At 35.0% G+C, this 14,994-nt stretch overlaps 1 long non-coding RNA gene across 1 annotated transcript in view; it reads right to left on the reverse strand.

The window, feature by feature from the left end:
- The window catches only part of LOC143694625 (uncharacterized), an 88,094-nt gene that overhangs the window by 7,072 nt on the left and 66,028 nt on the right, over window positions 1–14,994 (reverse strand). Inside the window, exons 5-7 of the long non-coding RNA XR_013183199.1 lie at window positions 13,307–13,391; window positions 9,210–9,340; window positions 1,598–1,672 (exon numbers count right to left, since the gene is read on the reverse strand). This is a non-coding gene — a long non-coding RNA (uncharacterized LOC143694625). The remainder of the gene's footprint in view (window positions 1–1,597; window positions 1,673–9,209; window positions 9,341–13,306; window positions 13,392–14,994) is intronic.

The following is a 14,994-nucleotide window of genomic DNA, read 5'->3' on the forward strand; positions in this document are numbered from 1 at the left end:
TATCTCAGATGTACAAGTATGTCAACATAGCCCACAAAATAAAATTTCCACTTACATTCACCATAGAAAACTTTCTTCAGAGCATAAAAGCTTCTAAAATTAATGTCTAATATCTAATTGCTCTTAACCTAAAGATTTAATGGTGAATATGGATAAAAGACTCAAATACCCTCTCTAACAAGATCTTAGTTTCCATCAGAGAAAAAAACCTAATTTGCTAACTAAATTTCAAGAGGAAATTATCATAGGAAAGAAAAACCAGTGGGTTTGCGTAGTACTGGTTAGGCAGGTTATGTTACTATTTTGTCTAGTTGTGAATTGTAGTACTGTAGCAACTAAAGAAAATCAGCAAAAGTATTTTTTACACTCTACTCCACCATAGATTTTTAACCATGTCCCTTTTACAAGTTTTCTATTTAGTATTACTGTTTAAAATTACAGAATAAAATATTTGCTATTGATTTATATATTTTGCATTCCTTTGAAAGTCTAGTAAAATTTTATGTAGCTCTTTTTTACAGCTTGAAATCTAATGCTAAGAAGTATTAAAAATATTTACTCAGCTTTACAGAGGTATAATCAACAAACCCATAATCTGAAGATGATTTCTTTCTCTATCCAACATCTTTGGGAAATTCAAGGAAAACATCAAACTTTCATTTTTTTATATTTTTTTTTTCCTGAGAAAAGAAAACCCTTTTTTTTTTTCATTTTTTTAATCTGTTATACAGATGTGGACACTCAATTACTCTTTGCCCATACAGACCAAGTTCACCACAAGAGACTAGTAGGTAGCACCTAGAGTCTGTGCATCTGGGGATTAAATCAGAACAGATGGGGAGGAAATAAGAGCTGTTAATAAAAAACATAGTTATTCAAGCTTTTATTCATGTTTAAAGGGCTTTTCTGTAAAGAGGGAATACGTTTTGTTACAATGCAGAACTTACCTGGAAACAGATCACAGGGCGAGCCAAACCTTATTCTTCAAGTCTCACCAAGGCATTCTTGAGTCTCTAATTACCTTTCTTATAGCAAGAGGCAGTACTGTGTCCCTTCAAAACCATGTTCAGATAATTTAATTTTTTCATTTGAGCCTTTAACTGATGAATTCATAAAACATTTGCTGACTGAAGTCTTTTATGGTTTGGAGTTTTTCCCTTCACACATGGTAGAGCAGCTAATTCACACATTTGGCTGGGTTTGTCTCTCTCCTATATATGAGAACAAACTCCCAAAATGCAGGCACAACATTTAAGAAACCAACAAAAAGTTTTATAGAAGTAAGCCTGAATTTTTTTGCTTTGGATTTATTTGGCTTTACAGTCTATTGCACAGACTTTTAGTGATGATGCCACTGTTTTTTCTTAGCTATTTGTATTGTAAGCCACAGCATTTCCTAGCTGTGTGACTAAACCTTAGATAGATTAGTTCTATTTTTACTAACTTTAATGACTTTATAGAATATTGTGTCTTTTAAATTTAGTCACTTTCTTCCTACTAATTTAAATCACCTTTCCTAACTTTCATTTCTTCTTTTGACAGATTTTGTTTAATTTCTGTAAAATGGGAATGCATGCTCAGAAGAGGATAAACTTACATCATTATTTTTTGTCGTTCTTTGGTTGCACTTATCTAGGAGGATTTCTTTAGGGCCTCACAACAGGAATATTTTCTGCAAGAGAAAAAATTTTCCAGAATTGTGACAAGCTCAACATGGCAAAGGGAATGTTTCTGTTGGACTTCATAAGTTCTTTTCTTAGCATTTCTGATCTTCTTATGGTTGAATAACTCATATTTTGAAATATATGATCTCATATTACTCCCTGGTGAGAAAATGCCATACTCTGGCAATTTCAAAGAATGATTATACAACTGCAAGGCATCTACACAGAGATATATCTCAGTGAGTATGCTTTGGTTGCATGTCCTAAATAGGGATGGACTAATCTAATGTTAAATCTCTCCTAATTTATCTTTGTAACTGGGAGATGTCTCAGATTACTTCCAGGCCTTCAGATCTTATTTGGAGGCAGAACTTCCTGAAAATGTGATTTCGAATATCTGGGTAGTCCCTTGACATATGAAGATCAACAGGAGATTTTACTCATCCAATTCATAAGGACTTTTGGCTAGAATCAATACCTACTTTACTAGTTTAGCTGTTAAAAGCAGTAATAATTTAAATGTAAGCACATCAATAATCAATACCTCTCTTTCCTACAATCCTGGACATTGCTAGGTATTCTGAGATCTATTATAAACTCTGCTAGATTGAATTTCTCAACTTATATTGTTCTTGAGTTTAATACCTTGACAAAATTGAATGGGTTTAAAACTGACCTCCTCCATATTTTGAATAAAAAATATCCCAATGTGATAATTGTAAGTATTACCTATGTTCTTCCCTTAAGCGGACAGTAATAGTATTTACTGCTTGTCAAACATAATTTCCTTTTGTGACAGGGTAACCCACCCTGCAATAAGAGTCATCAATCAATGGCAATAAGTATTTCAAAAAATTTCGTTCAGATTATGAGCCAGGATGGAATGAATGCGCCCAAGGAACCCTCTTGAGTGGAGTATGGTGTAGTATAACACATTATGTTTAAAAAAAAACCAAAACAAACCAAACCAGATAAATAAACCAAAGCAACCAAACCACAAGTGAATATGATCTTGTTAGGTAAGGCAAAGCACCACATCAAAGTGACTTGACCAGAAAAAAAGCAAACTTTTCTGAAGAAAGATTTTTAGTTTCTCCAGATTGTCCATTGCTTCTGGAGAAGCAATGTGTGGTTTTCAGCTCACATTTACTGTGTGCCAATAGGCAACTCAGGAATTTCAACATAAAATGCTTTGAATATTTGGTTGAAATGGCTATATGTAATTCAGCTGTGTGAAAAAGAGAGTGCATGTTGTGTCTCCAGCTCTTTTGCTCAAAACAGATGGAAACCTTTCTTAAAGGACGGCTATTTGAGAGGACAATTTATTTAATGAAAAACAAAGGTTTGGTTAAAGAATGTGAAAAATTGCAGTTGAGGTTTGGTCTTTGTATTGAAACAAAAGTAACAAAACCATGAACAGAGTAATAGGCATAAATATAAAGAAATGAATAGATAGATAGATAGATAGATAGATAGATAGATAGATAGATAGATAGATTTCTCTTAACTCCTCAGAAATAATAATTCAACAAAAATACAATAGATATCATAACCAATGCTTTAAAAAACTGAGTAGGGAGTCCATGGACAAAATCATGGAAAGGTGCCACAGTCTGAAAAGAAGAGACATGTACCTACCATCACATGGGAGAAGGGAGAACACCTCCTTTCAAACGCTAAACTGTCTTTTGTGTGAAAGAGTGTTCATATTTATATTTCTTATTGCCAGAAAGAAAGGTCTGGATGTCAACAATGGGGACTGTTTGTAATATTTTAGAACAAATGATGCCAATAAGAAATTTATATAAAATGTTAACAGGGGTGCAAAGGAAAAAAATTATGGAGCTGAACTAAATTCAAAAAACATGGTATGGTATTCACATGAAAAAAAAGTGATGCAAATGTGTTTCTCAAAGTGTACAAGCCAGCTAAAAAAGTATTTTTTTAAATTTAAAACAGTTATAGTGGTGTTCTTACACATAGTTTACATATTTCTTCATTAAATTGTAACAGTATCCCTGCAAGAAGCATAATTAAACATCCTGCTTTTGTTTTGGTTTGGTTTTTTTTCAATAATCCAGTAAAATTCTAAGGCTTGCAGAACTTAATAGCATGAAATATGCATCACATGGGAAACTCACAGAGTGTTTCCTATGTACATTCCATTTGAGTTTCAAGAGTAAAGTAAGACATGTATCTCAGAGGCATATCTTTACATTATCTTTACATGAGATTATCTCATTCAAAATTTGAAGATTGTCTAATTTGTCTCAGATGTCGCACTTTCCTTTGTATGTCTCACAGGACAAGGTTATGCAACATCATGTTCCTATTTCAAAATATTTAAATTAGACCTGTTGCTTGCATCTGTAGCTTTTACTTTCCCTGTTAATCTTTCTTTATCTCAAACCATGAGTTTTTCCTCACTTCTCCAGTTCTGTCCTCCATCCCACCCAGAAGGGCGAACAAGCAGCTCCATGGGGCTTTGTTGCTAGCTGGTGTTAAACCAAGTCAGTCTTAAAAATTACCTGTATAATTCTGTTTTGATCACTTCATTCATATTATTTAACCCTTTAACACACTTATCAAGGCCATCTATATCAAAAAGAGGACTTTTGAGGGTAGAAAATTAACCTGCTTTTTTACCAAATCTCACCGGCTCAGATTTTTTTGAAATTACAGTTTCTCCAAAGATGTCATTCCATGAGTATAGTGTCATCACATCTCTGTTTCCTGGAATTTTTCTTTATTTATTTTCTTATTTCACTGGCTGAAGTCACTTAACTCTGTTACTAACATGAGTTATGTGAAATTAGGCAAATGTGAAATTATTGAATCTTGAGATATCTGTGAATTAGAACAAGTTGTTTATCCCAACTCATTATATAAACACTGCAAATGAAAGTTTTAGGGCACAGGTTTATTGAAGGCAGAATATGAATTCTGTATGAAAGCATCTCATCAACTTTTGTGAGGTTCAAAAAATACAGAACTTTCTGCACAAGACAATTAAAAAATATATTCTTGTAAGGAGAAATGTTATACTATAAGAGCTGTCATTTCTACTGTGGGAAAATGGAGTGATTGATTAATAATTTGTTATATGGCCAACCAGAATTTAAAATTTGTTTATGACCCAGTTATGATATTTTATATTTTTATATATATATATTTATATATGTTAAGACCCAGTCATGCTCTGGGTCTTAAAACTACATATTTACATTTACCTGTTTACTTCTACTTGTTTCAGTGAGACATTTTGGGAACCAGTGAATCAATCCCTTTCTCAAACCCTTTCTCTGGTTTGCTGTCTGCCAACACCTCATGTTCTCAACAGTGTTAGGCTCTTGTGACCCTCCTCAAGAAACCTTTGTAAGCAAACAAATTACACAGAGCTCTGTGCTTTTATCAGGTATGCAACGTGACACTTTTGATGATAAAGTCCCAAAACCGAAAACAGCCTGCAGGTTGTTATGCTATTGTAAAATGACAGAAACAATATAATTAGGTTAAAGAATCTAAAACATTACCCACAGCATTGGGTAGGAAAACTTCACAAGCCTTAGTAGTGTATTATTTGATGACCGTTTGTCCTGGTTTAGGGCAAATTTGGTAGAGAATCTCCAAAAGGGGGGCCCATCCAGTAAGCAAATCCACACAGCCCCTCCCTCCAACCAGTTTGGGAAGAATTCCTTGGAGAGAAGTGGAAAGAACCTGTTTATTTAACAGGCACAGCACCCCCCCCAGCACACAAAATGAACAATACCGGATGACACCGCTCTGAAAAAGATTACAAATTCAGAAAGTCTCTCTCTTGGGGGTGGTCGCTCTGTTATCAGTCCCTCCAGCGCTGGGGCAGCTGCTGCAGCCACAAGGTGCAAACTCTTGGTGTTCCCAGGTCCCAGTCCGGAGCAGGTTCAAGTTGGTTCCAAAAAGGAAAGGAGAAACAGTCCAGGAAGAAATTTGTACTGTTTAGCTAAACTAGCTAATGGGCAGAAGCAAAAGCAAGCAGAAGCAAAGCAGAAGCAAGAGCGAGAGAGCAAAGTGAAAAGCCAAAGCAAAAAAAAGCAAAAGCAGCACTATGTATTGCCCTGTCTGTGTGTTCCACCAGGCTGATAAGAAAACCCAAACAAAACATTCACTCTTCAGAGCCAGTCTCAAAGGCACAGAACATAATATCCTGCATGAACAGAACACATGAATGGGGATACAAGCATCATAAGGTCACCCTAGGACACAGTTCTATCTAGAGGATTTATAACAGATACACCTTCACATTTGAGGATTGAAAAAATAATTTCAAAACTCAAATATAATAAGTATCAACTTGGTTAAAAGACTATTTAGAGATGTAACTTACATGTTTGAACATATAGGCCTCCCTCTATATTTCTTTTCCCCATGTAGAAAAAACAAAAACATTATTTATGTCTATTTTAAGAGCAATAGATTATCAAGAATAATATAGCACAACAATGAACAGTTCAAACAAAGTGAATAACTCATGAATGCTTTAAGTACTATATATTCAATATAGTATACTATACATTCAATATATGAATATATATTCACAGTATTTTTGCAGAGTGACAACACAAATAGTAAATAGATTTGAGGAATTAAATCTCAGCTTTAGCAAAAAACATGCAATTTCAAATCAAGTTTCCCAAGGCCATTGTAATTCGCTAAATATTCAGTCTCACAAAATTTTTGAGGGCTCCTTGGTGTTTGAAGGAAGACATGACCTTTTACATCAAACAAAAGATTAAAACCCAAAGCCTTCAGATCTCAGGATTAGCAGTCAGTGCAATATGAGTGGGAACACTTGGGCTGGAGGAACGATCGATCACTCACCCCTGTGGGAGGAGGCTCCTTCCAGCTGGGGCTGCCATTAACTCAGGTAGCAGCAGTGAACTCACAACTGCTGCAGCAGCCAAGTGCCATGGCCAACAAACAACAAATCACTGCTGGAAAATATGTTCAATGCTCAGTGTGTATGACCATTAAGGCTGCACATGAGCAAAAGCACTTATATACCACTGCTTAAACTAGATGTGCCCTCTGCAGAGTAAACCTGAGTCAGCTTAGACTTCTGCTTTAGCCATCTTTCAGAAATGGTGACTGTACAAGGCTACTGAAAAAGGCAGTAGTTTAAAAAATGGATACCTAATATTAAACTTTCTTCCCCTTTGAAACAGGTTCACATACTAACTTCCAGCTGGCAATGATTCCTGGAAATGATCACTCTAGCTCGCAGACTGCACCCACAAATGATCTGAGGGACAGGAGGAACACAAGAAATTGTTCTAACAATTTGGTTATGCAGGATGTTCCTGGTCACTATTTAATTTAGAGCTATAGATGCAGCCTACCAATCCTCTATTTTCAGCATTTAAAGTATAAATATCATCAAAAAGTATGATAACACAAGACTAATTTGAATAAAAACTTTGCAAATTAGGTGAGTTACATTTGGTTATTTTGCATAAGTATGTACAAAGCTTGCTATAAATCTTGGGGTGAAAGAAAAGTGCAATATCAGCTCACCAATAAATCCCACCACACTGGACTTTAGGAGTACTGTTTCAAAGTGAAAACAATTAGGTATGTAGTTTCTACAGTAACCTTTAAAAATTCTGGTAAAGGTGTCAATTATTGCTATTTTACCTCATTTAATGCTATTTTACCTGGATTGTCTGTATATGAGCTTTTGCTTGAATTTCCAGATCACAGTCACCACACTATTAAGTCAAATATCCTGTCCTAAACAGAGACTATTCTCAAACTTTCAGACTATAAAATAACACAAAAACAATTGCTGACAGATACAACATAACCCTCTTAGATGAGTCTTATGATTGGCATTTAGGCAGACATGTAAAATACAACTGTGCAAATAATTTATTGGCACCATCAAGCAAAAAAAAAAAAAAAAAGCCCAACAAAACCCAACCAAACAAAACAAGGAAGCAACCAGAAAAAACCCAAATAACTAAACTTCCCTGGGGAATGGAATTTAAAAAAATATCTTCTGCTTCATTTTGGCATAAAAACTTCAAAAGGAGGTGTTGTTTCAAAGGCAAAAACAAGAATAAAGAAAATTTGCCACGTTTCACGTATCTGTACTTGTATATATCTGTATTTGTAGGAAAAAATATTTAAACCATAATTCTTGCTCAGCACTTGCTTTGCTAACATTATTTAGCACTGCTATTCTGAGACTCACTCTATCACAGTGCTTTCATTTTCTTAAACTTACAGTTCTACAGCTATTTATCTAAGACAGAGGTGCTTCCCATCCCCTGTCTTCTTTATGCCAGTACTAGGACTCATGTAGCCAGATGGTTCAAAATGAGTCAATTTGTCCTAATTTTCCATCTGGGTGAGATTCTGGATCTACTTTATTGTGTTTCCAAACATCCATTACAGCTAACACAAGTGGGCTGGAACACCTAGCCAGAAACAAGGAGAGAGAACGAATATAAGACCAAGGTGGAAATAGTGGTAACCCTTTTATGGCAGTATCTTATTCAGTTTCTTCATGGCACTTGCCTTAGTTTAAGTAAATTTCAAGTTTATCAGTATGTTTTCTCTGCTATTAAATTCTTTGTCAGAGAAAACTGTTCAGCTTCTCATCAAAAATTTTCTCCCTAAGAAGGAGTAACTATAAAATCATAGCATCATCTGTTGCTTTATCCTTAAGAATATTCTTATGTGTAATGTAATTTCAACTTATTTAAATCAATGCAATAACTTATTTGCAAACAGATAATAGTTATAGGAGAACCTTCAATAGCAAATATTTATGATGAAACTGGGAATTTTCCTTATGCCCCGATCTTAAATTAATGTTCATTAAAACCTTCTCAGAGGTGTTTCCTCTGGGCTGAAAATGTTCTGGAAACAAGAGTTATACAAAACTTATGGGGAGAAAATGTCAAGAGAAGTTCAGGTAGACAAAATTCCCTGCTTTTCTCTTGTCTACCAAGCCAGTCTTTTCATCATAAAAATTGATCTGCTAATTCAATATTATAGCGCAACTAGAACTTCAGAGAGACACCTGAGCTTTTCCACAAGGAATAAGAATGTTAATATACATATCAAGGGTCCTCACCATAATGAGAAATATAGGGAGAAAAAAAGAATATTAAAATCCTCCTTTTTTCATCACACCTTGGTTTACTGGAATATTTCCTTTCATTTGTTACTATACTTGCAAATATGCACTCCAAGTTTCCTTGTTAAATACAAGTGAAATATTTGAGACCTGTGGGAATGCACACAAGAGAGAATGCCTTTATTTTCTGCTTTTTAAAACACCAGTAAAACCCCATTAAAACCTTGGTGTCTCCCTGGAAAGCTCAGATGTTCCCACACTGTTAAGCAGGGATTGAAAGCTGAATCTGAAAGACAGATATAGAACGGGTAGAGTCTTATGATGAACAAAAAACTGGCCCAAGCATAATAAAATCATAATCTTTTGAAAAATTAACTCCTATGAGCTCCCCCTCCCCCCAGTCTTCTTTAAAGGAATATACTTACGGATAAGTTTCAGACTTATGCTTGCAGATTTTTTTCCAGTGATTGCAGGCCTTCAGGTGGCCCAGATCTTGTCTCTGAAGAGACATCCTGATTCTTTGCAGGGTGGATAAAGAGATTACCCAGATCCCAGGCTAGCAGGCATTGGATAGTAGAGGCAATGGATATGTTGAGGAAAATTGGGAAGATAACAGAACTCAGTTTCTTTTTTGGAAAATAAATAGATACTTGAACAATACTGGGAAATTATTTAAGAGACTTATTATTTAAGGGGAAGAAGACCTCAAAAACTGGTGGGGGAAATTTGGCCTAGGTCCAAATGGATGTTAAGCATTGAGCAAGAGCAAGTAAATATAAGTCAGACTAGGAGACAGTTGAATGCTGGGTGAAAGGCTGACAGAGAAAAAGGGGCATCATTAAGTTGAAACAGGATTTGCTGCATACAGGTACTAGAACAGCAGCCTAAGAGGAAAACAGTCTTTGCAAAATGAGAACAATGGAATAGTGATGAAGAAAGCAACATGGAAAGAAGATAGGCAGGCAGAAAGCCCCAGCTATATAAAAATTGAGGGTTCAGCAAGTTTTATAACATCTGGCAAAACACATACCATGCACTCATGGATGCTATTTTCTTCCATACAAGGTGCTGTTAGCTAGAGCTGGCAGTCACACCATGATCGAGGCTGCTTGCCTCAAAATGCCTTGCTAAAATATACAATACTGTATTAAAAACATCGGTGATTTCATTTTTTGTGCACAACTCACTCTAATTATATTTTTGCACACATCTGCCAGTGAACTACCACTTCCTCTTGCTCCCAAGAGGGACACTTCTCATTAAATGGGCAGCTTTTATATAGTTTATTCTCTTTTTTAGTGTCATTCCTAAGTCTTATTTATCATGCACTGTTTGATTCCACTTTGAAGAAAGACTTGCTGAATTGTTGATTTCCCTGGGGCTTTTCACTGCCCCATCATTATAGCATTTGAAGACTTTGCCAGATGATGTATATCTTTACAACACCTTCTAAGTGAGGAAGCACTCTAATCTGAGTTTGAAGATAGAATCCTCAGAGCTTCTAATAATTTTGTGTACCCATTTTGAAAGAGATTGCTGTTTACATACATTCCAATCCCAGTTTGAATATATTCTTATATTACAACTCTGAGCATTCAGCTATTGGCAGTTAAGTCTATAGAATCTGAAACTGATCACCCTAAAATGAAGGACACCATCCAAAATGTTTAGCCAGGTTTCCTAGCATTGCATGTACTGATGGAGACACTGAAGGGATGTAAGTTTGTTCACTTTTGCGACTTTCTGTTTTGTGGGCTATGAAATTATCTTTTCCCTTCATAAATATTCCCTCAGCTGCACTAGGAACACACAGGCTGAAACCCAGAAAGTTTTTGGCTAATAACTTTCACCATGGATTTTTGTTCATAAATCTATTCAATTCATTATTTCTACCTCCTCGGTTTTTTCAAAGGAAACCAAGGCCATTAAGTACTACCATTTAAGAAATTTTAGAATAAGATTCATTTCAAAACCTAGATATGACCACAAAAACAAATGCGTATGTTCCAATCTAGTTAATTCTGGGAGTCTGTGATTCTGTTCCATACAAAGTCAGTCAACTTTTTACCTTTCTCTTCAACAAAACAAAAGGAAGAAATGAACAAATAAAAGAAGAGGGGAAAAGTATTGTTAGATAAAAAAATAATTTCTCTCCTCACAACAGTAATTACATAACAGTAAGAAGATGAAGCTCAATTCATACAGCTTCCCTTCATAACTGGACAGGTCTTTAAGGCATATTTATTCAATGCAAGTGTGGATATAGATATGTAACTACACAAAACTATCATACTAAAAAAAATTCTATACAAAGCAACTGTAGCTCCAATTGTTGCTTCTAGGGGTATTTCCCTACTTATGTGTTTTTCCTTTGCATCTGAATTGTGCATGTTTTCTATATTTAATTTGCCCATTTAACAAAGAAAATGCTGATGTTAAGATCTTTTTGAAAATATATGCTGAAGTATCCCTAGGAAAATGCACTGCTTCCATTAAACTATAATACTCCCATCTTCAAAAGATCAGAATTTTCATAACAGCAGAATTTAGACCCTTATTTATCATGAAACATAATACAGAAATTTTGGATTTTCTCATTTGAACTGCTCATGGCAACAAGCAAGTACATGTAGCCTACAGACTAATCATATAATATAAGCCTGCAGTGAGTCTTCCTTGCCTGCTTAACCTGATCTAGATGGCATTGACAATTTGGACCTAAAAGGGTCCATATTTTCATCTCTATGTTAAGTATCAAAGCGTCTCCTAAATCTGATAGTACAGGGAAAAGCTAAACTTTTAACAGATTCTGCCAGATTCTCTGAATCCTTGCACAATTTTCTGCCTCCCTTTTTGGCAAATCTTATTTCTATATCCCTTAACATGATTTTTCAAACTCATTATCTCAGCAGATCATGGAATTATTGAGAAACATACATTTAATACTCCATTTTCATGTGTGAACATGTAAATCTGATCTCAGAAAACCTCTTGTTCCATCTGTAGAGTTATCAGGTGTCTGAAGTTTTATGTTGAAGAAATATAACTCTTTATTTCCTCTTTTTGCAATCAGATAAATTAAAATAATGTTCATTACAGAAAGAATAGTTCTGTCTTTCTTTATAGACAGTATCAAAGTATCAAAGCTACTATTTTCTTTTTTTCAAGTATGTCTCAAAGTATTTTAACACACAGTTTTTGTTGTTTTTTTGTTTGTTTGTTTTAGTTCAGTAGAATAGCTTTATTGCCTTTAAGAGTTTCTTTCCAAGTTCCTGAGTAGCAAGCTACATCTATGTGATTATCCTATTCCAGCCTATAAAAAATACAGTTCTGGGACTTAATTCCAATTATTTAACTTATCAACAGTGAATTTTCCTTAGTTTAAAGTTTTATTTCAGATTATTATGTTGAAGGAACTCTTTGGGCCTTTTTTTCAGTATGTCAAACACACCAAGTTTTCATTCTGTCCTCTGATTAAAATTAGTGAGATATATGCTTTTATATCAAAATAAAAATAAATTGATATTCATTCTTTTTTAAATAAATATGTTCAAATTATTTCTTCCATCCTGATATTGTTTTACAATTAGCATATTTAAATTCAAAGGGCTCCAAATCAAAGTGTAAATGGATAATAAAAGACTAATCTATTTTTTTATAAACGCTTCTACCAAGAATTCTTTTTAAAAACCTACTTCAGCTACTCTTCTGATTATACAAAATTTTGTTGAATGAATACTGATTTTGTACCTACTGTAAAATGGGGTCAGTCATATTGTCTAACCCAAACCAAGATTCAAATTTAACTAAGTTTTTTTTTGCACTTTCTTCCAAAGCCAGACATATAAAGGTCTAAAAAAGGACAAAATTTTGGAAAGGGTTGTGCACATCTTCATATCTCTTCTCTCTAAGGCCACACATTAGTTACCTTCCTTGGGAGATAATCCTACAACTACAGCAGTCATAAAAAGTTTGTGAACTGGATTTTAGCACTATACAGTTGGTTATATTGATCGCATTGCCTGCAGTGTTGTTTTTACAGACAAAAATTAAATCAATATTAGGATCCAAAATAGCAAAATAGGTCTTAGCACCTCTTTTATGACACTTCTTAGAAGAAATGTAGCATTGATTATTGTAAGATCTTGTAAAAAACATACAGCTTTATATTTCTTGATTTTTTTGGGGGGTGGTTTTGAGGTTTTGGTTCTTTGTGTTTGGTTTGGTTTATTTGTTGGTTGGTTGATTTTTTTGTTGGGTTGTTTTTCATCCCTCCCAGAAAAGCAAGCTTTCCTCAAAATCCAAGAAGGAATGACTACACAGTGACCTACAGAAAACAGCTTTCCAGCAACATCTAATCTCTAGGTTGGACAAGTTTTAGGCTATGGTGTAACTTGTACAGCTAAGTGCTTGCCTTTCTGGATGAGGAGAACAGATTGAAACCTGGAAAATAGCTCAGGTGAGAGACACCAAAAAAAAGGGTCTCCAAGTCTGTGGCACTCACACAAAACCATTTACTCACCACATTAAAACCATTAAAAGCTTTCCAGGCTTTAGACTGATGTAGGCAGTTTATGTTCCATCCTCCAGTCCTCTTCTCACCAGTCCTGTAAAATGAGAAGTATTCTGAACAGCTTTTTTTTGCTATTCAAAGATGCTCACCAAAATAATTATGCAACAGATGGAGTTACATTTGTCTTCAAGTAAAAGGAAAAGACACTCGGTTCAGCACTAGAAGAGGTGTTAGAGGACACCAAGAATTGAGAAAGAAGCACTTATTTCAAAGAACTGCAATTGCTCATGAGTTTGTTTTTTTTTTTAAGTATTGTAAATACCATCCCATGTTTGTTTTTTAAGTTCTTAAAAATCCATTAAATGAGTAAGAAATTATGTGAACTAGTAACTGTAAAAATTCTATGAGATATGTAGATTTAAAAATGGAAGAAAACTGTACTGCAAGGATGGAATTTTAAAAAGCCAAAATATTTTCAGGAATAATAAATTAATAAATTAAACACCAAACCCCAAAATATTGATTTTGCTGCAGGAAGGATTTACTACAGGATTTGATTCATATTTTAGTTTTCCCATGTCAAAAATATGTCATGACCCCACTGGGAAGCAGGGGAAGAGTGTGACAAGTCCTCTCCCTGATGAGAAGGAAGCAGCACAGACAAGATGCGATGAACTGGCCACGGCCCCAATTCCACGTCCCCTGAGCCTCTGATGAGAAGAGGTGAAGAACTCAATCCCTGTGGCAGAGGGGGGGGGGAAAGGTGTTTGAAGATTTACTTATTGTTTCTCATTACCCTACTCTGATTTGACTGATAATAAATTAAACTAATTTCCCTGAGTCAACTCTGATTTACCCATGCCGATGAGTGATCCCTACCTGCCCTTATCTTGCCCCATGGACATTTTGTTATCTTTTCTTTCCCCTTCCCAGCAGCTTTGACAGGCACCTGATATCCAGCCAGGGTCAATTCAATGCCACTTCTTTTTCTTCTAGGCCTTTATTCACACTCCCTGACTGCCACCCCCTAATTTATCCCATCTACAAAAGATTACATGAACTTATTTTTGTGAAGATAATCTTGTTTATGAATTAACATTGTCTTTGAATTTCTACGTGCATCTAGAGAAACTGCAGATACACTAACCAAGGCAGAGATACAGACAAGGAGAGGAAATTCAGTCCTGTTAAATCAACACCATTTTTTCGGAGAATGAAAAAAGTAATTTGGAAGCAGCAAAGTCTGGACCATACAGACAAATCAGAAAAAAATCTCATATTTTTTTCAAATTTGAAGGTACAAAACATCTGTTTTGAGGTGAGCATGGATATCTGCTGTATGCTTGAGCTATCACCAGAGGAACAGCTATCATTGTCACTATCTGGCACTCAGAAAAAGGTAAGACACTGCTTTAGTGGGCTTATTGAGATCTTCACATGCATTTAAGAAGGCTATGAGCAGATGTGCTTTAAGACAACCAGAAGCTTCCACTTGCACAAAAATAGATTAAGTGGTTTAGAGAAAATGTAGGAGAGGGTAAACTAATATCCTAGAGGAAGAGGTATATAAAGAGAGAGATTTTAATGAGAAAGTAAAAATAGGAAACCTAAGCTAAGAAAAAAAGGTGCTTGCAAGACTTTGCCATTTATGTTTCTACTAACATACAATGTGTTTTGTCATGAAACAGTCTTTATTC

This window comes from Agelaius phoeniceus, chromosome 1 (assembly GCF_051311805.1).
Source record: "Agelaius phoeniceus isolate bAgePho1 chromosome 1, bAgePho1.hap1, whole genome shotgun sequence".
Taxonomy (NCBI): domain Eukaryota; kingdom Metazoa; phylum Chordata; class Aves; order Passeriformes; family Icteridae; genus Agelaius; species Agelaius phoeniceus.